The sequence below is a fragment of the Erpetoichthys calabaricus genome, chromosome 15 (genome assembly GCF_900747795.2).
Source record: "Erpetoichthys calabaricus chromosome 15, fErpCal1.3, whole genome shotgun sequence".
Lineage (NCBI taxonomy): Eukaryota > Metazoa > Chordata > Cladistia > Polypteriformes > Polypteridae > Erpetoichthys > Erpetoichthys calabaricus.
The window spans coordinates 68,647,056-68,674,468 of NC_041408.2; the positions used below are offsets into that span (position 1 = coordinate 68,647,056).

The 27,413-nt window shown below is 40.1% G+C and overlaps 1 protein-coding gene across 7 annotated transcripts in view; it reads left to right on the plus strand.

Annotated features, from left to right (window-relative positions):
• LOC114665927 (regulator of G-protein signaling 7) overlaps window positions 1-27,413 on the plus strand; it is a 541,984-nt gene that overhangs the window by 457,401 nt on the left and 57,170 nt on the right. The gene's annotated exons all lie outside the window — the stretch shown is intronic.

A 27,413-nucleotide genomic window follows, 5' to 3' on the forward strand; every position in this document is an offset into this window, starting at 1 on the left:
TGCAGAGCCTCCCGTAAAGGTTCAGTGATCTGATCATGGAAGGCATTTGAGTTTGTTCTAGTGTTTATGAAACTGCTCCTGAGTATTTTAGCAGTGTGTATGGATGCTTTATCAACTTGGAATAGGGGAACATCCTGAGAGAACAGCGTGTGCACTATAGGGTGCATCAAGTCCTGTAAGATGGCCACATATTCCTTGGGTGTGTTATCTGATCATCTTAGAGCAGTCCTAATGCAGACTCTTACATGGTCTCTTTTTAAAGTCAGTTAGTTGTTTTGTGCCGTTTTAAAAGCTCACATATCAAAGCACTAATTATCAGATCTCTTTACAGCTGACACATACTGCTAATTGGTGATTACCATAGCCCTAACAAACCCTTTGTTCTGTTTTAATAAGCTTTACATAGCGCCAATGACACTATACAGTTGATTAGGGCTACCCATAATGCATCTCTTACTTGGTTACCGTGATGTAGCAACACTTCTTCAAAAGCTTTGTTTGTGTTACAGAGCAGTACGTGACTAATAAACACACGACAGCAAGCAGCTAAAGCCCCTCTTCTCTTTTCCTTATCAAATATATTAATCCTGATGTCTTTTTAAAGTGCTATAAAATTAAGTATTTATTACCAGTACTTGGGAGAGCGACCAAACGGATGCTATAAACTTTGTAATTAACAATGATGGCTGATGTTTTTGTTTAGTTTATGTGTGAGCAAGTAATCAAAAAAAAAATCAATTTTGCTGTTGTTTTCTGCATCATATATTTAAAACAGGAATATCAAGCATATACATTTGGGAGCACAAAAATGAATTTACATAACATGGAATCATGTGAAACTAAGAGCAGTTTTAACAGTTTGTTGGTTATTTATTAAATTCATCATACTGATAACATTACACAGGTCTGCAAAATTAAAATCTGAAAAATTGTTTAAAGTGTAGTTATTTTAATTTTCATTTATAAATATAATAAAAATTATAATTAGAATGTCTCTTTCTCCTCTTTCCTCCCGGAGTTGGGAGGAAGTGTGACGAAGCTGCTGGGTGGAGAGGAGGAATTATTGTTGATTATTATTGTGATTATTGATTATTGTTTTGAGTATTGTGGAGGTGGAGGTGCTTTGTTCACATTATTATAATAATTAAAAGTATTACTGGGACTTTTACCTGGTGTTGGGGCATGTTGTCTGTGGGTTTTATGGGGCAACAGCAGCCCCTAGTGTAACAATGCACATATATGTAAATTTTCATATATATATATACACATATACATATATATATACAGTATATATACATATACATACACACACATACACATACAAATAAAATTATAATTGTAATTAAAATGTTAAAGTAGCAGGGAAGGAAATAAAATGTATAATTACAGCAAAAGTTTCACTGCAAACAGGCGTACTAGGTGTTGTACCGTGTTAGCCATTATGAATGTAGAGAAAAGCCAAACAAAATGACACCTTTTATTGGCTAACTAGAAAGATTACAATATGCAAGCTTTCGAGGCAACTCAGGCCCCTTTGCCTGAAGAAGGGGCCTGAGTTGCCTCGAAAGCTTGCATATTGTAATCATTCTAGTTAGCCAATAAAAGGTGTCATTTTGCTTGGCTTTTTTCTACTGCAAACAGGCTAAATTGCAGGTAAAATCTTCTTCACCACATCAGGAAACGATGTGACTCGCATTCGTATTTAAAAAAGACTCAGGATGAATTTTTTTACCTCTTTTTCTGCTTCATCCAGAGAACTAAAAATGTAGAACTTGCCTTCAATATCCACTCTGAATTGAGCAAGATACCAGGAGATCTTTAATTCGGATATAATTTCTTCTATATCCGTCTTCCAGCACAGTTAGTCTGTCTCCAAGCACTTTGCATTCGGATTTAGTAGCCGTTGATTTCTCATCATATGTCAGCTATCCAGTGAGATGTATCATTAGTGGTGAAGGACAAGGCCAGATATGCTACTACCTGCTGCTAGGACACATGGCCATGTTGAATTCCAGCTGTATTCTTTTGGAGACATTAGAGAGATCGAAGGGCTTTATTGTCTCATACACTACAAGTACATATTGAAATTCTTGTGCCACAGTTGCAGTGATATATAAATAAATACAGCAGTTTTAAGATAAATAAATAAATAAAGAGTTTATATATATGTATATATATATAGATATGTATATGTATATAGATATAGATATATATGTGTATACAGTGTATATACAGTATATATATGGTTGAAATAGTTTACTGTCAAATAAATGCAGAGATTACGCGACACGTGTTTCGCCCTCATTCTGGGCTCATCAGGCGTACACACTCCACTGCACTCCCCCTCGGGAATCGAACCTCGGAGCCAGAGGCGATGCCCCTAACGTTGCGCCACGGCGTGTGGTTCGTTTATTTGACAGTATGTAGATCGGGGTAATTACATTCACGGCATTCGTAGTAGTGTGTCACAATCTGATTGTATGGGTGGTTACCTACCAGGTAACGCTTGTGGTTGGCCAGCAATCTGCTAACATCCGCCACGGTGCCCTCAGTTTGTGAGGAGCAGATCATAGAATGGTTGAAATAGTTTACTGTCAAATAAATGCAAAGAGTACGCGACACGTGTTTCGCCCTCATTCTGGGCTCATCAGGCGTACACACTCCACTGCACTCCCCCTCGGGAATCGAACCTCGGAGCCAGAGGCGATGCCCCTAACGTTGAGCCACGGCGTGTGGTTCGTTTATCTGACAGTATGTAGATCGGGGTAATTACATTCACGGCATTCGTAGTAGTGTGTCACAATCTGATTGTATGGGTGGTTACCTACCAGGTAACGCTTGTGGTTGGCCAGCAATCTGCTAACATCTGCCACGGTGCCCTCAGTTTGTGAGGAGCAGATCATAGAATGGTTGAAATAGTTTACTGTTAAATAAATGCAAAGAGTACGCGACATGTGTTTCGCCCTCATTCTGGGCTCATCAGTATATATATATATATATATATATATATATATATATATATATATATATATATAAATATATATATATATATATATATATATATATATATATAATATAGATAGATATGTACGCACACACAAACAGTACGATTGCACATAAACCAACAGGTGAGTACAGTACACAGTGAAGGGCAGGTAGCGTCAGGTTACTGGTAGTTCAGTGGACCCTATGGTCTTATTTCCAAAAAATAACTCTTTTGCTTTAAATGTTGATTTTAATATTATAGGATACTAAATAAATTATCATTAAAGTAAAAATTTGAAATCTAATTGAATTGAAGTGAAAACAATAAAAGAAGGGCGGCACAGTCGCACAGTGGTAGCGCTGCTGCCTCACATTAAGGAGACCTGAGTTCACTTCCCGGGTCCTTCCTGCGTGGAGTTTGCATGTTCTCCCCGTGTCTGTGTGGGTTTCCTCCGGGTGCTCCGGTTTCTTCCCACAGTCCAAAGACATGCAGGTTAGGTGCATTGGCGATTGTAAATTGTGTCTGGTGTGTGTGTGTGTGTGTGCCCTGCGGTGGGCTGGTGCCCTGCCCGGGATTTGTTCCTGCCTTGTGCCCTGTGTTGGCTGGGATTGGCTCTGGTGGACCCCCATAACCCTGTGTTCGGATGTAGTGGGTTGGAGGATGACTGACTAACTGACAATAAAAGGACCACAATTGATGGTAAAAAGGTGTTTTCAGAAAAATGTTATGTGATATAGAAAAATGATATTCATTTTTTACTTCAGTGCCTACAAATCAATAAAAATCACATGAAATAATCGAAACAATGCTTTTAGTGAATATCTGTGAAAAATGTCACTCTACTGTTAAAAAAGTATGACATTATTTTTTTCCAAAAAAGGAAATAATTGTTATTGCGCTCTGTTTTAGTGATTGTGTAACGATTTACGTTTCTGAATAAACTTTTGCAGTTGAAAGTGATTTTGAAATATAGGCTCAGCCTTAAATTTCATTTTATTGTTTCAAAATAGTCCTGCAGTTTAAGCATACTTTGCAGAAATGAGGGTGTATACATGTGTGGGACCTGCTAAGGTTGCTCCATCTTAGGCTGATTCCTCTCCTGTTCCTAGAGCTGCTGGGATAGGCTTCAGTCCCTTGTTCCATCCATCCATTTTCTAAGCCTGCTTTTTCCATGACAGGAAGTTAGGATGCCTGAGCCTACCTCAGTAACAAACCTGGATGGATTCTGTTCAATTGCAGAGTCCACTCACACCCACAACTGGCCAGTTAATCGTGGCAAATCAATACATCATGCAATTCTTTGACATTTGGGAGGAAACATGAAAATTTCCCACAAAAACCCAAAGCTTGTGTGAAATTACTGTATGAAAACTCTACACAGGTAGAGATCTTAACTGAGCCAAGGTGCCTGGATTTGAACATTATAGCACCTATTAACTTTCATCTTCATAAATATTGCATTTATGAGATACGTCCAATATTTCCTTTAGTTGATTTTGTAAGATTTGAGCTGTTTACAGATCATTTATTTCAAGTTCTTGTTTTTGCATCTGTAGGCAGTGTAGTGTTACAGTGGCTAGCGCTGCTGCTTCACAGCTCCAGGAACCCGAGTTTAATTCCCAGGTTACTATCTTGAGTTTGGCGTTTATACTTTGTACATTTGCTTTCTCTGGCTACTCCTGTTACCTTCCAAAGATGTGCTTGTTGGGTTACTTGATTCCTCTGAACTGGTGCAGTACGTCTTAGTTTGTGTGTGCTCTACGATGTACTGGAACCTTTTCCAAAATTGACACTCAAATCTATAAAGATATTCTTTAGCTTCCATTTAATATAAAAAGAGGTTCTGAAAATTAATTATTGTTTTAATTCAGGTTTGTATCAGATCTATTTTCAACCCTACACTTTTTGGGCAATGCTGAATAATATTTAATGAATGGGATGGATTTTTACCTGCCGATGACTGGATTTTAGTCCTATTAGCTACATTTCTTCTGTGTAATGATGTTTGCTTTAGTGGTAGACTGTATTTTAGTCCTATTGGTAAAATCTCTTCAGTGTACATCATAATTTGCAGCAGCATATGTTTTTAGTCTGGGGACATGGCAGGGAACAGTTGTGTGCCACCTACTCAAAATGTATAATTGCTAGAAGCTTTGCCAGCAGAACTTTTGTACAGTTAACATTACGACTGATCCTCCCTGTATAACAAACCTGATATTCCATTACACACGTATTTTGGCCTAATGGGAAAAGTAAACAAATGTTTAGAACCAAAAGAAAAAGTAGAGGTTAGGTCACATTGCTGATACATGGTGAAACTGATGCACATCATTAGAAGCACACATACTGGAGTTAGGAACAAAGGCAGAATCTGGGCAGGACCCCTTGACACATATCAAGTGCTGAATTCTAGCAAAGGTTTTTCAGATAGGATTGTCCTATATTTCAAAATATGGGTAATGTTTAAAATTTGCCAAGAACTCTTCTGAGCAATCTACACAATGTCATTCAGCCTTTCTGGGTCGATTAACTGTTTCATACTCCTTGTACTTATTATTACAGTGTCTTTATTTAATCCTGGCTGGTTGAGTAGTTCAAGTTGATTATTTATTAATTTATTTTATATAAAAATTAGAACTCAAATAATGGAATTTCCACTAGTGAGAAATGTGCTCAGGTTGTGTCCTCTCAGAGTTGCTTGGATTACTGAATTCAGCATAGAGAGTTGGTCGTTTTAGCCAGTTGGACTAAAGGAGCGCTCCTCATCTCGAGTTACCAATCGAGGATTCTGACTTGAAGGGCGTCTTGTTTTCTTTGCAGTCTTTCACCATTTCAGCTGTGCTATACTCACCTACTGCAACTCTGTACACTCGCCTCCTCCCAGCCTGAGGGAGTCCTGGATGACCCCCCACATGTCTTAAGCAAGAACTGTGCTTAAGCAGCAACCCTCTCGATTATGCATCCTCACTTGAGGCAGTTGGAGGTGAATTTGAGCCACCTTAGTGAGGGTAGGGTTTACTCTGTGCTCTGAATCTAACAGACTGCATTTTTGTTTTGCTGCCACAAGTGAGGATGTACAACCAACAGGGGAACCACTTCAACCACCACCAATGTGTAGCACCCACCCACATGATGCGATGGGAGTCATTAATGTGCCAGTATGCTCACGGCATATTAGCTGTAAGGTGGTGAAAGGGTGAGAGAGGGAGCCAGAAAGAGACAGGGGATGTTTATGGAGCCAGAATGGACAAGGCCTTGGTGGGCAATTTAGCCACGACATTGGAATAAACCGTACTCTTTTCAAAAGATGCCCAGGGATCTTTTATGACCACAGAGAGTCAGGACCTCAGTTTTATGTCTCATCCAAAAGATGGCAACATTTTTAAAGCACAGTGTCCCCCACTGCTGCACTGGGGCATTGGGATCCTACATACAGACCACAGGGTAAGGGCCCTGTGATGGCCTCACCAACACCTCTTCCAACCCAAGTTTTTCCTAGATGGTCTCCCATTCAAGTACTGGCCAGGCCCAAACATGCATAGCTTCAGGTGGATGACTTGTTCCGAAGTGCAGGTGGTATGGTGTATGTCTGTGAAGATTCTCAGTCATCCAGGTGAAATTATCTGGTAATAATAATAATAATTCATTACATTTATATAGCGCTTTTCTCAGTACTCAAAGCGCTATCCACACAGGGAGGAACCGGGAAGCGAACCCTCAATCTTCCACAGTCTCCTTACTGCAAAGCAGCAGCACTACCACTGCACCACCTGTGAGGACTAGTTGAGTCATGGCAATTGGACGTCTTTCTTCTTCTGTTCCTCCTTCATCTGCCACTTGTACTCCTCATACAGCTTTCATAAAGTTTCACTTCAAGGCCAAGGAGGCTCCTTTAGAAGCCAGAATATGGAAAAACCATCACTGTATGTCCTGCTCACTCTTAAAATAAAATACAGTGATCATTTATTAGTTTGAACTACAGTAACTGTGTATCTTCTGAGCAGTCTGTCTACCAATAAAAGTTACGACCTCCAACTTTAAATCAACATCATATTTCTCTTAACTACACTTGATCTTTCTCGTGTGTTTTTCCTTCCTGCAGGTAATGTCCACTTTTTCCTGGTTTTCTAAGTTAATTTCTCTCTTGCAGATCATATGTAACAAATCTAGGAATACATTCAGATGTTGGGGTCATGTTTCATATCCTGCCTCCACAAAGCAATGTTCTCTTTTGGTGGTGTCCAATCTCCAGCTTTCCTTTGAAGGACCTATTTCCATATTTACTCATTTTCAAGGTTTTAGCTACAAAGTGTGGGACTATCACTCCAGCTCAAGCCCAGTTAAAGAGAGTCACTCCTCCGAGGACATTAGCTTATTGCAGTGCCATTTCTGATGTTCCCTGACTCAACCCACATCTTTGACACAGAACCTTGCTGTGTCTTTGTTGACCTGAACATACATGATGGCTTCAAAGTAGAAGTGAATTGTATTCTGGCATGAAGTGTTGGGTTGCTGTGCAGTCCACCCGGCAGTTTTGTGCAAATCTGAGTAAGTTGTCAGCAGCTTAATGCTCCAAATGATGTCTCCTCCCTGCAGCTTGCAACCAGATTGCCATTGTCCCTATCACTTCTGTGTATTGTGCCCATAATTAAAAGCACTTTAAGAATCCTTATGAAGCAAATTGTTATTTTGGGTCACAAAGTTATTATATGAATGAGTACTCAGTCAGAGGGAAAACGAAAAGACTCAGCCTGCCACACAGACCAAAGTCATAAAAATGGTTTATAGCATACATTTAAGAAGCCATATCATAACCAGATCATTACACGACTGTCAGACTGCTTCTTTATAATACTTGAAAACATGTTTTCTAGTTAGATGAAAACAAAATTGATATTTATTAACATATGCATTAGCACCATCAAGATCAGGATCTTGTGGAGAAGGTTGTCCTCCCCTTCTAAACACTGTGGTGAATCTCACTTGATTTATGGCAGATGTTCTGGAACTTGTCATTCTGCTTGAACTAAAGGGAAATTGAATTCATACATCTTCTAGATCATTTTGGATTAAATTTTTGTTCCACATGCCAAGAATTTCAGCGTTTTTCAAAAATGGGAACAATCTACAGTCCGCATGCAACTTGGAAAAGTAACTACTGAGTATATTTAACATGGCAGTTGCCTGTGATCTTCAATGCTATTAGGCCTTTTAATAGGCATGTGAAACATGCTGATTATGAGTCAAGACTACTTAGAGTACTGACTGAACAGGCACAGACATGGAGGGAGTCAATAAAAAGAAGCATAACACCCTTTGTTCCTTGACATTCGTAACAGGTCATTCGGAAGTCATGTTTGCATGTGTTTTATTGGGGAGCCCGCTGGCACAGACATGAGTACTGCTGCCTAGCGGGTCCTGCTCCTTGATTCAAAATCTGTGCTGATTCTAAAGTCACATATTGCAGAGCTGTCAGCTAATTGCAATGAATTACCCAGAGAAGGAGACATGAACCTCAATCTATATGCCTCCTATCTAAGCCGCTACTGGCTTTTAGTTTTGGGTTTCAGAATTGGAATCAAAGTCAGAATCGAGTTTATTCGCCAAGTACAAGCATGGACAAGGAAGTTTACTCAGTACAAAAGGTTCATACTTTGAATATGACTAGATGGAAATACAGAGGTCACTCTAACACCCAGACTTAAACAGGACAAAATATAAGACAATAAAAACAATAAATAATGGATAAAGTTGTAAAAAAAACAGTACAGTGCAAAACCCAAGGTATTCAAAAAATTACCAGAATACAATATTAAAAAGCCAAACAAAATGAGTGTCGTTGTGAGGTAGCTTATAAGGAACACTGATTAATCGCCGGGGAAATATATTTTTGTTCCTTGTTGTCGTGTTTTTATCATTTTAAAGCATCTACCATGAGGAAGGCCATGGTGGCAAGGGGCATAACAAAAACAACAACTTATTTCTTGTAAAGCCCAAAATCACACAAGGAATGCCTCAGTGGGCTATAACAGGCCCTGTTTCTTCATGGCCCCTTCCAACCCTGACTCCCTAAGATGAGGAGAAAAACCTTGTAGGTGAAAAAAAAGGAAAGAAATCTTGGAAAAAGCAATTCAGCGAGAGTCCCCCTTCCATGTAGGTTGGGCATGCAATGGGTTTCAAAAAATGGGGTGAATACAACACACATAACATAACAGAAGAAATCCTCTTCACAGATCTAGATGGCCAATCTATCGTGGCCACCCCAGAAATACAATACTGTACAACAGTTCATACGACTTTGTTCTTGCACAGCACCCCTCACAAAGTGCAGGCATAGAGCTACGTGACAACTCTCAAGACAAAATGCAAGAATAGTTTACATCCCTCACTAAAAGCAGCACAATCACATATAAGGATACAGATTTGTTAATATTCATCAAAAACATAGTAGGGCGGCACGGTGGCGCAGTGGTAGCGCTGCTGCCTCGCAGTAAGGGGACCCGGGTTCGCTTCCCGGGTCCTCCCTGCGTGGAGTTTGCATGTTCTCCCTGTGTCTGCATGGGTTTCCTCCGGGTGCTCCGGTTTCCTCCCACAGTCCAAAGACATGCAGGTTAGGTTGATTGGCGATTCTAAATTGGCCCTAGTGGGGGTGTGTGTGTGTCCTGCGGTGGGTTGGTGCCCTGCCCAGGATTGGTTCCCTGCCTTGCACCCTGTGTTGGCTGGGATTGGCTCCAGCAGACCCCCGTGACCCTGTGTTTGGATTCAGCGGGTTGAAAAATGGATGGATGGATGGAAAAACAAAGTAGAAATGAGTTAATAAAACTAATAAACAACAATATCTGTCCATCAACTAATTGTAGAACCACTGCCAGATTTTTGAAATGGAGTCAGACAAGCCAACAAGCTGCCTCCCTGCATTGGCCATTCTACAGCTGAATCAGTGCCAATCTGATGAAAGGACACTTCTACCCCATGATTCCAGTGCTCTTTTATCAGAGATGACTTTTCCATAGGTAGGCAAACAACTTGGCAGTAGAACAGCGGCACCAAGTGCCACATGAGGATAATGGGGAGAAACAAAATAGGGGAGGGATAGTAACAGTTGATATATATCATATTACTTATACTTTAGTACTTCTGAATAACAACAAGGAGTAGATTTTACCGTGAGTAAAAAAAATATGTTAGACAGGTGTTGTTGCATTGGTGATGACAAAAAATAAGAGTTTCGTGCATCACTTGATTGCACTGTATGTATTCATATTTGTATGCATGTGAAGAGAGATTGCAGTTGCGGAGGTGGAGGACCCAAGGTGATTAATCCCCTACCCTCAAAGACAGCTCCAAAGAGGAGCATACCACGCTGCTGTTTAAGATCAGATTAATGCAAACATCATGAAGTATTTCTCAAAAATCCTGTTAGTTCATTTAAAACCAATAATAAATAGGCATTAGTAAGGGCAACAGAAATTCCCACTGAATTCAAAGACAAAAATGTTACCTCAACTGGGCCGCTCGTCACTGGTCCTTGAGCACTCGTGTCTTTCATCCACCTTTCTCTTTCCCTCTCCTTTAGGGCCCAGGCATGTTTTTTTCTGCCACCAGACACCATCTGGAAGTGAGTTGCATGTGTTGGTGATTTCTTTGGCATTCCCTACATTCCCCATGAATTGTTGTTCTCAGATTAAATTTCTGGTTTCTCTTTGTATATCGCAAATATCCTTGTGTTGCCAAGTTGACAACCTTCTCCTTGTCACGTCTACCAAACTGGAATGTTTGCAATCCAGTTTTTAAAGACATGAATGTTTTTATATATCCAGGGTTTTAGAATTGGATCTATGTGTTTAGCATACAATTGAACTTGTTTAAAATACTTATTAATGTCATTACAAAAATCTATGAATATAACATCTATCTATCCATCCCTTTTTCAAACCCACTTTGATTAGGTTAGGTGTTAGGTTTATCCCAGGGTGAAAATTCTCAAACCGGCCTGATCCCATTTGTAGTCGTGTGTAGCCACAGCCTGTTCTGGCAGCATGGGGTCCAAGGCAAGAAACCCTCAACAGGGCATCAGTCTATTGCAGAACCCACTAATACACATACCTACAGTACATTCACACTAATACAGAGACCTTTCAGAGTTACCAACTGACCTAATTATCATTAATTAAATAAGGAATATGCAGTGAAGTCATGTGAATAGCAATGGACATCAGTGGACATGAATGAAAATATTTAAATATTTTGAAGACTGAATAAATAATCCATAAACTCACATACATAAAATACAAAAATGGGAAACAGCAGAATTGCAAATACAACACTTGAGAAGATATTCTCAGAATAGTGTGAATATCAAGGGGAGAGCGTATATTGGAGACCTTTATAGAATTGTGAATGTTTGTAGTTATCCTGGTTTTCTCATTACATAAGGATTTCAAGCAACACAGAATGCAAAAAGCTGAATTGATATACTTTTTTGTTCAACTGATGTTCTTACGCTCACAAATAAAAAAGCAGAAATGGTTGAGGAGAACAGCACCGATGATCTCAGTATATTCATGTTATAATTTATTACTCGATTAACTTATTCATGTTTTTAATACCAGATCCTATCCAGTGTGACGTTTTCACCAGTTATAAATCATCTCAAGTGACATGCTATTACCGACTCGACGCTAAGATGATTAATTGCCTCCAGGAAGGGTACCAAATTGCCTTTACGCTGTAGCTTTACTTTTATTGTTACATGTTACATTTAAGGAGTCAGAACAACACAGTGCCGTTCTGTGTCAAGTGGTAGATCATCTGAGATGTTTGCTTCTGTGTAGCAATATATTCCTATAAATAGATTAGGTCCATTTCACAAACATGGCTCTTCCACCCACAGTCAATGCTTCCTTGATGGAAGAAAAACAAAAAAAGGACTCCATTACAAAATCATACTCTCTACTAGTAAACAGGCCATTTGCTTTCTTCCAGCGTAATAAACTGAGTGTTCTTTCTAAAACAACAGGCTGAGTATAAATGAGAGGACTGTAAGTAGCAACCCTGTCAAAGAAAAGTGGGCTCCTCTCTCTGCGTAAAGTTACCATGTACTGAACAATTTGTTCTTCTTTCTAATGGTATAATAAAAGAAACCAGCCTCATTACTTTTACTTTAAAAAAAATAAATGAATTGTAACCAGAGCTATTTGTTTAAAGAAGCAGACAATAAATTAGCAGCATTGGTTAGACTAGTTTACTGCATTAGGTTAGACCCACTTGGCTGGTACTTTTAGATGGGTCAGCATGTATGATTATTTACAATTTTGTTAACATTTCATAATGGATTAATAAAATGAACATCAAGCTATATTCTCAAAGGACTCCATTATCAGGCACCTTCTACCTTTACATACAATACGGCACAAGCTGTGAGTGTTTAGTGTGCATGGTAGAAAACCTATTGAAGCTGAACTTGCATTTCAGCAGCGGGAAGCTCGACCATTGTTTCCTTGCTAATGATGAATAAGGAGATAGCACATGAACTTTACATAGTGTGAGGGATGGCCGGCCTGTCATCCCGGCCAACACCCCCAGGCCGCCAGATGGAGCTCTCCCTGCGACATAGAGGTTCCCCGAATTCCAGCAGGGCCTCATGGACCTTGTAGTTTTTACAACCAGCCCTGCTGAATACCATGGGGACCTCCAGGAGACGCTGTAGGGAGGCTCAGGGAATTCTACATGCCCTGTAACCTGGAAGTACGTCATAGGCAAAGCGACAAGGGAAATTACGTGCTGCCGGGATGAAGAAGAGGATTTTTATCTGACCCGGAAGTGATAGGAGATCACATGCACTGAGGGACTGGAAACACTTCCGGGTTAGGGAATATAAAAAGACTATTTGAAATCCCAGACGGTGAGCTGAGCTGGGTGGAAGGGTGGCAACGCATCTGGGAGTGGAGGATTGATTATTGATTAGTTATTGTGTAGTTTATGAGTATTGTGGAGAGAAGGGTGCTTTGTGCACTTATTTGTTCAAATAAATATTATTATTGGACTTTTATCTGGTGTCTGACATCTGGTCTGAGGGTTCAAGGGGTCGACAGTGCCTCTATTTGTCACAATAGATTGCTTTTGTTATTTGACATCACAGAACTTTTTTTTTCACTCTGAAATAAAAAAGGGACCCAGCAACTTGCCAATATGGAGTGGAAAATGAGGCTGGTTAGGTCGTAAGAGCAGATTTGTGTGTGTATGTGTGTGAACGCTGTGTGAGAAGCAGCCTGGAGACAGACAGACGGACATCATATTTTCTCCCAACACACGTTTATTTACACTATTTACAAATGTCACTGCACAAACCCAGTGCCTCCAGCACCAATCCCCCAAAGTCCAGGCCTCTTCTTCCAGTGCCTGCTTCCTTCAGGCCGCCTCCACTCCTCTCCAACACGACTCTCGTCCACTTCCACCCGACTCCAGTCCTCTACAGGGTTGAGCTTCCCAGCTCTGTACCCGTGGCCCCCAAAGGAACCAGGGTGGTCGCCCCCTCATGGTCTACAGGAGGCGTGAATCCTCCTCCGGTCTTCCTGGGCGTCCCGGCTGGGTGCCACCCCCAGCCGCGTGCCACAGCTGATAAGCAATGAGTGCTCACCTGGAAGTACAATGCATACAGTGTAGCCACAGAAAACAGGTATTTTAGACTGCTCAAAAACAGAAAACAGGCTAGTCTGTCCAATGTCTTCTGTTTGTTATAGCACAATAATGGAAAAAGGAAAACAATTCTGTAGGGCAGCGATTACGACAGACCTCTACATACTTGGAAAGTATTTGTGCAGGCAATGGCGGTGTGAGGCAGCACATTACTTGGCTGTCAAAACAGGGCAGGTTTGCAGTACTTTTGAAATTGTGCTGAAGCATTGAGAGTTGGTCGTGTGATCCAGGATGTCTACTCATGTAGTTTGGCATCCCTGAGGTGATGAGATGCAGCAACTGCAGTCATTAAGTTGACATGCCATCTGACTAGAAATTGTGGAGGGTGCCACCAGCCTTAGATTTTTGTTGCAGACCACAATTTCTGAGTTTGGCCAGGCTAAGGCAGGGGTCTCCAGCACTGTTCCTGGAGTGCTACTGTGGCTGCAGGTTTTCATCCCAACCCATTTCTTAATTAGTGACCAGTTTCTACTTAATTGACCTGTTTTAAAGATTTAGCCTTCTGAAATTGCTTCATGTTTTCCTTGAATGACATCCAAACAGAAATAAGATGTGAAATGAGCCAACAGATGATCAGCTAAGCCAAGACCTCAAACTCCAACAAGTTTCTTATTTAGAAGTGGATTCTTGTACATTAAACCCATTATTTATTGAAAAGGTTGATTTTCCTTTTTTCAAGAGCACCATCAAAATGTTTTGTGGATCTGATCAGCATTACTGAGACCTTTCTTTATTTTCAGATATTGTATGAGGGATACAGGTTGTTGGTCATTTGTTAGTTCGTTTTGTATGTCATTATTGTTTGGCTGATCATTAAGGAATAAAGAAACAAAGGCTTGAGTCTTAAACAGCAAATCAACTGCATTTAAGGCAAAAGAATTAATTAGCAGCAAGATCTGCTCACTGCTTAAGAAAAGGGTTAGAATGAAAACCCCATGGGCAGTCAGAGGAACACAGGAGAAGATGTTAGGGGTGGCAGAAATGAGAATGCTGAGATAAATGTGTGGAGTTACAAAAAAGGACAGCAAAAGAATTGAGACAATTAGAAGTACAACAAAAGTGGGAGAGATATCTAAGAAAGTACAGCAAAGTAGGTTGAAGTAGTATGAACATGTGATAGATAGATAGATAGATAGATAGATAGATAGATAGATAGATAGATAGATAGATAGATAGATAGATAGATAGATAGATAGATAGATAGATAGATAGATAGATAGATAGATACTTTATTAATGATGAGGAGAGACAATGAATATTTGGGCAAAAGAGTGATGGGAATGGAAGCACAGGGGAAGAAAAAGTGACGGAGGCCACAGCAAAGGTGGATGGATAAAGTAAAAGAAGATCTGAAGGAAAAGGAGGAGTAGGACCAAGCTGTATTAAGAAGGTTGATAAATTATATTGATCCCACATAGAAGTGGGAAAAGATGAAGAGGAAAAAGAAGATGAAAAAGTGAGAAGGAAAACTCACAGCAACAGCAGAAGTCCAGAGACTGGAATTGGAGACCCCTGATCTAAGGTTTGCCTCAGAAGACAAAAAGAATATTTCTGTCAAAGGGGACGTATTTGGCCCAATAAGATGCAGGATTTTCTTTCCCTCATCAGGTTAAAATAAATGTTTTTGCTGCTTAAGTGGCTCAGAATTGACAGTTCATTCATTTTTGACTTGTGAGCTACTGATGTGTGGAAAGGCTATGGCCCCTCTTGAAGGAACTTGATTCAGCCACTGGATGTATAGATATAATGATCTGAAAACAAAATATGAATAAGAGGTATGAAACCAGCACTACAGAACATACATATAAAATTAATTAATTAATTAATTAATAAATAACTACTTGTACTGCCTAAGTCTTCACTTAGTGAGTGTGCTTTGTTTCTGAGGCTGTCCAGACGTTGGTCCTATATTCGTTATGGCTGAGGCACATTCTGGCTCCTCATCACATCAGTTAGCAAAAACTAATAAAAAGAAAAAAGAGTTGGTCAGAAGGCTTAAGGTACTTTTTAACATCCTGGTTGTCTGTGTCTTGCATGAAGTTAACCTCCTAGACATTTTGAGAGCTCTTTGGTCTTCAGATTAGTATCGTTACTAGACATTTCCATTCATCTTAACCCTGCGCTCTGACCTCCAAAGGTCACACGAAAAGACAGCTTCCTTTCGGGGCTTAATACAGTTTACCAAAATCTATATTTTGCTAATATGAAATAATGTTAAACATTCAAATTGCATACAGCCTGATGCCTTTCTGTTCAGCACATGACTTCATAAGTTAAGTTTGTTGAATCTTCTGCAAAAAGAGGAGGTACGGTACATACAGATGCGTTTTTTTTCCGCCTTTGCTGACCTGTTTCATTTCACTTCTAACAGTGTTTACTTTCAGCTTGATTAAAAAATATTAAATGTTTATAGAACATTCCTGATTAAACAAAGATGTGTCCTAATTGTAAAGGCGTAAATACGATTGCGGGGCAATGAATTTGGATCCCTTCAGTAAACATTTCTGTAAGTGCATTATCACGCCGGCCTTATTGTTCAAAAGATGTTAAGGAGACTGTGTGTTTTCTTTTCTTTTTTGTCTAGTCATCATAACCATGATCAAAAAGAAATTGTAATCACTAATATATTCAAATAGGAATTGTTTTTCAAAACTTATGCAGACATAAGCAAATTATGGTTAGCAGCTAGCATGATTAGAAACTTTGCCTAGATCAAAGAATTCCGTACAAGTCAGGTCAAATGGCTTCATTGTCATTGCATCCATACACAGTAGTGCGACATACAGTGGCACGAAATAACGTTCCCCAAGACTGCGATGCAACATATACATAATTAATTGAAATAGATTGTAATAAATATGTAAATAATGACCACAAGTAATAATAATGTTGGATGCTACAGTACTTTCTGCCACATGGCTGTAGTACAAAGAGGCGGTGGAAAGGGTGGGAGTGTTCCTTCACAATGCCATAGGCTTTGTGGATGTGATGCTTAATAACAATGTCTTCAATGGAAGGTAGTGAACTCCCAACGATCTTTTCTGCTGTGTGCATTATCCATTGTAGGACCTTGTTGTCAGAGATACAGCAGTTCCCAAACCAAATGGTGATACAGCTGGTCATAACACTCTCAATGGTGCCCCTGTAGAATGTGGCAAGAATTGGGTGTAGTAGGCTTGCCTTCCTCACCCGCCAAAGGAAGTGAGATGCTTCTGTGCCTTATTGGCTATGGAGGTAGTGTCAATGGACCAAGTAAGCTCAGTTGCGAGGTGCACACCAAGGGATTTGGTGCTCTTGAACCATTCCACCACAGAGCCCTTGATGTGCAGTGCTGTGTGAAGAGAATGGATATCCTGAAGTCAACAATTATCTCTTTTGCCTTGTCGACAGATTGTTACGCTTATACTAATCCACCAGTTGTCGTATCTCCATTCTGTAAGCTGACTAAGTCCCATCGTTGATAAGACCTCCCACTGTTGTGTCATCAGCAATTTTGATGATGGTGTTAGAGCTATACACAGCTATGCAGTCGTGATTCAGCAGAGTCAACAGAAGTGGTGGGAGCCAGTGCTCACCATGATGGTGCTGGAGATGGTGTTTCCAGTGCAGATTGTCTGGGGTCTCTGTCAAGAAGTCCAACATCCAATAGCATCGGGTTAGTTTAGTAGTCTAGCAGCCTCAGTTTCTCAATGAGCTACCGAGGGATGATGGTGCTAAATGCTGAACTGAAGTTTACAAACAGAATTCTAGTATTAAGTGTCTTCTTTGTTCAGAAGGGATAAGGCCAGATGAAGAGTAGAAGATATACCATCCTCAGTGGAATGGTTTGGTTTTAGCAAAAAATGATACAGTCCTAGGTGTGCTAAGAAAAGCAGAGTCTCTACGCTGCAAGAATGATGTACCGAGACAATTAGTAACATTAAAAGGTAAAGATCAACTGGTGACTGTTCTTTGGACTTCATAGATCAGGCGTTAAGAGTAGAGTATTTTTGGCATAATTTTTTACAGGTCTGTGCCACAGGAAATTAATGGTAGAGACATAGACAAAAAACAGCCGAATATTGTAAAACAGGTGAATACTGTATTATAATGTGTACATGTGTTGTTTGAATAAAGTGTTCTCATGGTGCTTTACTGGGACATTCAAGAAAATATTGGTGAGGTTCAGGCCGGCCTACTAATGTTAATGAGAGGAGAGAGGAGAGAGAGGTTAGGAGTACGTGCTGATACAGCGCATTGCTGCACCCACCACAAGACAAACCAACTCAGGGTCCCAGATTAGGACCCGAGCGCAGCAATGCAACGGGTGACTCCTCAGCACCACACTAGTTCAGATGGAATGGAACCAGTGTGAGGTTTTTTTATGGCGGCTGGAGTGCCAATTCTGCCACCAGCCGGCAGGTTTTCCCTGCAGGTCAGAGGGCCTACATGTAGGGCTGGATGCAGATTAACGTCATACCCAAGACAGGTATAATAAGAGGACTGTCCTTTAAATTTAATGTGATATAAATTGATCTGGGAAGCCAGGATAGCAAAGCTATGGTGGTCCTTATAAATCTAAGGAACTGCACTTCCTGAAAAGAGAATGATAGGGATGGAGAACAGATATAAAAAAACTACGATGAGGGGTTCTATGTATTTACATATTTATTCAGTTTTCTTGTTTTCCTTTACAAGGTAATAGGGAGCTGGAGCATTTTCTGGCAGCGCTGGATGGAAGTATTAAAAACACACTGGGACATAGAGCATTCTCAGGCCCACTCATACTCAGTACGACTTGACGGATTACATTTTAAATGGCTAAGTAAAAGAGAACTCCCACTTCAGGACTTTTCCAATGTTGTTGACTTCATCTACCTAATCTTAGCGACCTGGAAGCAGTTGCAGTTCACTCCCGTAACCACCAGTCATATTGAGACACCTGGCAATTCATTCATTTCTGTCTGCAACTCATCATTAGAAAGTTAAACAGGTTTGATTTGGTCATAAGTTGTAGCGGCAGGCTTGTGTGAGATGGCTGACAACCACAGAGTGCTCGGCTGGAAGTGCAAAGCATAAAATGTAGCTGCAAAGAAAGAAGAAAAAGTGGACATCAAAAACAAGAGAATTGTCTGTCTAATATCCATTATCTGTCGTACCATGACAGAATGGAAAAAGGAAACATACTAGCAGGGATCATGGTCGAACAGAACAAACCTGAAAAACATTATTACAGCCAATGGTGCTGTTAGGAACTGTGTCAATAGGCTGTCTGAATGCAGCAAGCTTGCAATACTTTAGAGATTTGAAACTGTGCTGGGAAGTCGTAATTTGTCATCCCCTGTGATTCCTAATCATGTAATCAGACATCCTCAAGGCAACAAAATCCAGCAACTACAGTTGTTAACTTTAATGTGCCCTCTGACTAGACGTTATGTGCCACCAACCGAATGCAAAATCTGTAACTGAATAATTATTTAACTTGACTATAAACCCACAAGAGTGATAGTTTTCTTCAGTATTATCTCATTCAGTTTTTCAGTCTTTGATTTTATGATTAATTTAGAAAAAGCGTAATTTGCTGAGGGCCCTACACCATATCACCAGATGACTACCAGTTTTTAAGCTAAATTTACACACAGTAGATTCAAATAACATCTTCACTGGCTCAACCACTAAGCAGCTTCATGCATACTTCAAAATCCTGCTTTTTTATGTTTTCCATCTATTCTTTTTCCATTTTTTCTTCAAATTTAATCAGTTGAAAGATGTAATTATGTATAATATTGTCCAAGCAGCACTTCACAGGGTGTAATAACACAGTCTGTTCCAACTCTGCTTTAAGACAGACAGAGGGGTTTTTAAGTAATCGATAAAAGTTGGGACACCTGTGCAAATTGCTTCAACTTGCAAGGCTTAATTTACTTTAATTGCTGCAGAACATCTGGATATTGTATCCTATTAGTTGTTCCCTGAAGAGAGCCCATTTGTAACATTTGTAATATTCTAATATTTCCTTTTTTCAGTTTTTGCTAAACTAAACTTTAAATTTAAACCTCTGGCACTTTACTGCTTACCTTTTCACCATTTTAGGTCATTCATTGCATTTCAGCTGATTACATTTGAAGAAAAACTGGAAAACCTGAGGTGCTCTATAACTTTTGACCAGTAGTTGTATATACCACCCCCCATTTTTTTGAAGTCTTGTTAAAAGGAGTAACTTTGACCCCTTGTATCCCATTACGCGGTGAACCCAGGGGGTCAGTTGATGTGGCATGAACAACTTCAAGTCCTTCTGATCGTTTTTGCTGAAGATTGGTTTACACTTTATCACAAGGATATACGTAATTTCCTGCATATAATAGGGTTCAAAAATGGCCTAAAAATTAGTTGTTTTTTTCCAAGTCTTGAAGGCCAAAAATAGAAGGGACCCCAAAAAGTTCAACATCTTGCAACTAGACATCAAGACGAGTAGAAAGCTATATAATATGGTGGTGGCGTACAAAAAAACTGAAGTGATTTCAAAGTGTTCGTAAGTACTTGTTATGAACACAAATATTCACGAAAGCTATGAGAAGAATATATTGAATTAATATGAGCTGGTAAAGCCCAGTGAAACAGACCAAAGCTATATATGAAAAAAGTACTGACAGAACCATAAAAGGGATGTTTTACTACTCAAATTTTAAAGCAAAGTGCTAATCAGTTATTTTTCAAGTGTCTAAGAGAAGAGAAAGGCGTTCAGTTTGTATGTGATGGTGGCTCAGACTGACTGAGCTGTGCAGGAATTTGTGCAAAGGCCAAAGCTGACAGCCCTCAATGATGCTCCACAATCAGTTACTCTGCAGCATCTGAACCTAATTTACCTTATTATTCTGAGGCCACAGAGCAGCACTGTGATTTATTTAAGTAATATTTTATCCCTCTCCAAAATATTTTAAAATTAGTCTAGTATATAAATATTTAGAATGAATAACAAATAGTGGTTAACTCCCTACAATGAGAGCCAGAAATCTCACAGTATGACTCAGTGGTGCATTAATGTGTGTCATGTAATTAATTGTAATAAGCTGTTGTGTGGGCAGAGTCTGGGTGCACAAGCTAGAAAGAGCCGTGATTTCTTGAAGGTTCAGATTTCTCTATCTATCTATCTATCTATCTATCTATCTATCTATCTATCTATCTATCTATCTATCTATCTATCTATCTATCTATCTATCTATCTATCTATCTATCTATCTATCTATCTATCACATGGTCCCTTTCACATCCAGCCATATTGCCAATTTTACCAAGCGTAATATTTTTAGCAATAACTGTTGCCTAGACAATCAATCACTTTTTAAATATTTATTTACTTACTTACTACAGGAATCAAGGACTGGCAGTCAACTGCCCCACCAAAAGGTGTTAGCAGCAATATGAAGGGAAAGAGGGAAACTTTAACAAAACAGCTTTCCCAGACTGGTGTTCTTAACTTCATTCCCACAATCAGCTTGGGACTAGGTTTGAGACTAGTACTCTTGAATCCCACTTCTAACACCAAATTGTAGAGGCAAATAAAATGTTTACCTATATGAAAAATACAGTAATCCCTCGCTACTTCGTGGTTCACTTTTCGCGGATTCACGACTTCGCGGGTTTTTAAATACAAGTGATTGCCCGCCTATCGCGGAAGTTATGTTCCAGACCCATCAGCAACAGGAGAAAATCCGCGATATAGAAAGACCATATAAATAAACATTTTTATAGTTTAAGCCTTAAAATACCCATTCCACAAACTTATAAAACACACTTTGTTAACACATATGATATGTGTGGGGCGGCACGGTGGCACAGTGGGTAGCGCTGCTGCCTCGCAGTTGGGAGACCTGGGGACCCGGGTTCGTTTCCCGGGTCCTCCCTGCATGGAGTTTGCATGTTCTCCCCGTGTCTGCGTGGGTTTCCTCCCACAGTCCAAAGACATGCTGGTTAGGTGGATAGGCGATTCTAAATTGGCCCTAGTGTGTGCTTGGTGTGTTTGTGTGTGTCCTGCGGTGGGTTGGCACCCTGCCCGGGATTGGTTCCTGCCTTGTGCCCTGTGTTGGCTGGGATTGGCTCCAGCAGACCCCCGTGACCCTGTGTTCGGATTCAGCGGGTTGGGAAATGGATGGATATGATATGTGGATGTCGGGCTAAGGATATGAGTAACATCTCACTATTATAAAACATTTTAACTTCACGCAAGACAAGACAGTGAGACAGGAAAATTGGTGATGTACAAGCTTTTAAATTATTGACAGGCAGAGCGACAAGCAGCACAAAGCCAGCACAAAGTCCACTTCTCCTTAGCGTTCATTCAGCTCCCCACCCCCTTGACAATGCGAAGTGGCAGGAGCGTACTGCGCTTCCGGGGAGGGGGGGTTTGAGCGAAGGTGCGTTCAGCTCTCACACACCCACACACACACGCACACACACACTCCTCCTTCCGAACGCGCAGAGTGACAAGCAGGCATTTTGGCAGAAGCAGCACAAAGTCCATTTCTGCTCAGCGTGAGTTCAGCTGCCCCCCTTCACAAAGCGAGTGCAGACACATTGACGTCTGATCGCTGTGTGCAGGCAGTGTGCAGTGTTGGTCTGCGGTGTTTTAAGAATGTAGAAAGTGTTTAAGAGCATAGGAAGTGTTTATAAGAGCATGGGAAAGGTTAACAAGAGAGTGAGAAAGGTTTATAAGAGTATGGGAAGGGTTTATAAAGCCTTAAAATATGTATAAATAATAAAATAAATATAGGTTGCTACTTCGCGGATTTTCACCTATCGCGGGGGGCTCTGGAACGTAACCCCCGTGATAGGTGAGGGATTACTATAAATCAAATAATTTAAGCATTGGTCAGTCTGAGGCAAGGGTTCATTGCTAGATGCACACAAATGCCTTATGTCCTGCTTGGACGCTGCTGCAGCTCCTAAGATGTGTGTGTGCACTCGTTGTATTGAGCAGGCTGCTTTTATAAGTTTGCAGATACATCATTAATTATCTTTTATCAAGTATAATTTCTCTGAAAGAACAAATGATCTTAGAGCCTAATAGGAAGGCTAATTTTAAGCTTTCTTAGGCAGCTTTTGCTAGTACAAAACACAGAAAGACTTAAGAGTCTTAACATTGCTGTTGCATTATTTGTTATAAGTCAATGTACAGTACTGGCCAAATGTTTTGGCAGTGACACAAATGTTGTGTTTTGAAAATTTTGTGGATTCAGTTTTTGTGCAAAAAGCTTTATTAGCATAAAAAGTTAACTTTATCACAAAAACCTAAATGATCAGCTAAAAGAATCTAGCAAGCACCACGACCATCTCCTCCTGAGGAGTCAGCTACAGAATTGTGTTGCCACCAGTGTAGAGCCTGTTCAGTACTGGCAGCAGGTGGGTGTGAGTGCATCTGCACGCAAAGTGAGGCGAGACTTTTGGACAACGGCCTTTTGTCAAGAAGGGCAGTTAAGAAGCCACTTCTTTCCAAGAAAAACATCAAGGACAGATTGAAATTCTGCAGGAACTACAAGGACAGCAGAAGACTGGTGCAAAGTTATTTTTTCGTATGAAGCCTCCTTCCAACTGTTTGGGACATCTGGAAAATCGATTGTCCAGCGAAGGAAAAAGTGAATGCTACCATGAGTCCTGTGTCATGCCAACATTGAAGCATCCTGAGACAATCCATGTGCGGAGTTCCATCTCTTCCAAGGGAGTGGGCTCACTCACAATTCTGCCGTAAATAAACAATGGTTATCAAAATGACCTCCAACAACTTCTCTCAACAATCCAGGTGCAATTTTGTGATGATCTGTTTATTTTCCAGCGTCAAGGAGCACCAAAAAGGTTCTCAAAAAGTGGGTGGACAAGCAGAAGCCCACAAATTGAGATCAACGCCAAGCACTAAAAAGGCAAAAATGGATTTCCATCAGTCAGGATTTGGCCCAGAAGTTGATATCCGGCATGTCAGAGGGAATTGCAGAAGTTATGAAGAAGAAAGGTTAACACTGTAAATATTGACTCTATACATACATTTGATGTATTTGCCAATAAAAGTCTTTGAAACTTATGAATTGTTTATAATTGTTCTTCAGTATACCATAGAAACATGTAAAAAATAATCTGAAATTGCTGACGCAGCAAAGTTTGCAAAACACAACATTTATGTCACTGCCAAAACTTTTGGCCAACACTGTATAAGCTAAGGTAATCGATAAAAATTACCAAACATAGGCAAAATCAGTTATGAGCTAATACAAATATGGGCTAAAATGTCTGTCCTCCACAACCAACGCCAACTTGCCAGCATGAGGTTGAGCATCTTTTTTTATCTTAGACCTGGGAGTACTTCCGATGCTAGGGCATAACCCATAGGATGTACCTCCACAAAGTAGAGATCACAAATCTCTGCAACACACCCCTGGGATGCCTTATGGGACTCCAATTCCCAGTATGCCTTGCAGATGTCTGCACAGGTATTGTCAACCAGGGAGGCTGCCATCTACTGGGTTGGAAGAATATGTAATCCTGCCAGGATGCCTCCCCCCATCTTTCCATCCCATTAGCCTCCTAGCTGGGTAAGGGTCTTTGGACCATTCCCGCTGGAAAGCCAACGTGCCCACCTGCATTTTGGCATGCTTTATCTCTTCTAGGATACGCAGGAAACATCTTGCCCTTCTTTCTGTCCACTCACTGCCTTGGCCTCCCAGCCAGGGAAGGGACCAGAACCCATAACGATAGGGACACCAGTGCACACGCACCATCCATTACAACATAAACAGCGCTTCCTCCCCAAACTACACTCATCAACTTTGACATATATACTTTACACTTTTATACAATATTCTGCTTCAGCATATTGCACATAATACTTGCTGGACTAATTAACTGACATCTTTATCCTAGGAGACTTACAACATTTGAGATACAATTGGTTACATTTCTTTTGCTTTTCCAGTTGTAGCACAGGCAGATGAAGTGACTTGCTTAGGGTCACACAATGTCAGTTCCAGGATTTGAACCCACAACTTCAGCATATGAAGTCCACAGTCCTTAACTACTACACCACACTGCATTAATAATACATTAATAGTACTTTTCCTTCTGCTTGCGGAGTTGGACAGAATAGGTCATCTGTCCATCATACCAGACTCCAGATACTTCTGGGGATGTTCCAGGCTAACTAGGAACTCTCATTACTCCAGGATGTCAGGTTAACTGCAATTAAACTATGCAATGAGCACAATGTGCTGGTAAATAAGCTACGTTTGTGGCAGTCTAGAATTGTTATACTTTACATAAATGTTTCTGCAAAGACTTTTGCATTCAATAAACACATTTGATAAATCCTATAATTAATTAATCCCACATTTAATTTATCAAAATGAGGTGGCTTGGGTCTGACCTGGCTAGTATGATCTCTGCTCCATGCAAACCTGGAAAGGATTAAGTGAGTTTAGAGAATGGATGGTTGGAAAGATCTCATAAATCTGTCTGTGCAAATCCTCACCAAGAACTAAGGAAAATGGGCAGTAAATGCATTGTGATGTTAATAGTATTTAAGGAAATAATGACGTTTTGCAAATATATATGCCAGCCAAAGATGGAATCATAAAAGCAATTATGTTCATTACTTTTTAATAGGCATGGATCAAAATGCACTAATAGTTCAGAATAGGAAAGTGTTATTCAGCTCTCTGGAGAGATTGTGCAGACCGGAAAAGCAGATGGTTGGTTATTATGAAGAAATGCTGAAGGGCTCATAGGGCAACAATTTCAGCAAAACAGGACATTCACATCATTTAAAAATATTTGACTTATGAAGCTGAAATAATATATGGATAATGTAAAGTTAATGACCACTTCAGTGGATGGTAATTTTTGTTTTGCTTCCTAAATATCCATTCATGAATTCTTTTGATGTTCAAAGGAAATTAAATTGAAGAATGTTTAAAAGAAAGTCCTTCTCTGTGGCATCACAGATCATATTGTGTCTGGCTATGAGAGCATTTGCTAGACTTTTCCGGTTACTTGTGTGATGGCTTGTCATTTTAGCAATGCATCCCGAAAGAGAAGAAGGTGACATCTAACACAGGACAGAATTTGGCAAGGCCATAACAGAGAGGAATCCATGCACTGGCAGTGGAGTTATAAGGGGATATGCCAGTGTGGACATGTTGTGCCTGTCAAGAATGACTGCTTTTTGTAAACTAGTTGGCCGAGAGACTATTATGAGATAACTGGTTAAATATCTGTTTATTGAAATTCATATCAAACTATCTCCTATTTGGAATGTTTTTGGTTCAAGAAATAGATTTTTCTTACTAAAATAATGCTACAGTGCTTAGTATATTTTGTATATTTATTTTCAACTGTTTCTGTTTGGACTACAACAGGAGATGCTATTAATAATAATAATAATGCATTTTATTTATTTGTAGGCACCTTTCTATACACTCGAGGACACTGAACAATAGATGAAGCACACATTATAAACAAAACTAAAATACAAAATTTAAAATCAGACAGAGCAATTGTAGTCAAAGAGAAAAAGCAGCCTTAAACAAATGAGTTTTAAGTTTAGATTTGAAAAGTGAGAATGGATCAATGTTTCTAAGCTCAGATGGTAGTGAGTTCCAGAGCTGGGGAGCAGAGCATTCAGTTGGTGGTAAGACGGACAAAGGGGACAGTCAAGTGGATGGATGAAGAGGATCTAAGGGTGCGGGAGGGAATGGCAACATGGAGGAGATTGGACAGATATGGAGGGGCAAGGATGTGGATAGCCTTGAAAGTTAAGAGAAGAATTTTGAATTCAATGCGGAACTTCACTGGAAGCCAGTGAAGCTGCTGTGGACAAAGTCGAGACAACAGCAGGCAGACACCTATTCAAACAAGCAGAATTCTTTTATTTCTTTACACTTGGTGAGCAGAGGGTCCTTGCCTTACAGAGCCTGTCAGCTTTTTTCTCACTGACTGTCCGAAGTGCAAAAGCCCCATCATGGGGGGGTGAGTTGCATTTTTATAACAGAGATCTTCAAAGAAGCGGTTAGAAAAAAATAAGCTCAGTTTCATCCAAAGGTCACAGAACATTCTTACACAATTTGTTGATTACAACGGAAAGCAGAAATTCTAATCTTTTCTTATATTTTTAATTAAGCTTATCAGAAAACTTGTCATACGTTTGGCATCTTAATTGGACGATAACCAGACAATGCTGAGACAAGCCGGAAAGTAGCCAAAAACTGCATTCCACAGCTGGCAGCCTTGTAAGCATGCTGTTATAATAATACCTGGCCACACAGAGAACATGCAGATTTTAATACAGAAGCTAGCAATAGATTTTAAATTCCATTCCACACTGCTGCAAGACGGGAGTGATATGGTGAATAGAGGGGGTTCTAGTAATGATGCAGGCAGCTGAATTCTGGACCAGTTGAAGCTTATAAAGAGATATGTGAGAAAGACCAAATAAAAGGGAATTGCAATAATCCAGATGAGAAGTGACAAAGCTATTCTGTGTACCCTCTGTAGGGGGCACTGTCTCAGTTACTGGGGCCCTGGTTATATAGGTCACGACCCTAGAGAAATTCCCCATGCATTTAAAGGTCAGCCTTTCAGCACTTGTGAATCCAAGTTTGCAGAGAAACCCAAGCTAGCTCGGTGTGCATTTTACTATCTAAAACCATTTTGATTCTCCCATTCTTGAATTTTTTGACTTTGATTTTTGTCTCACTACTTGGTCCTAATT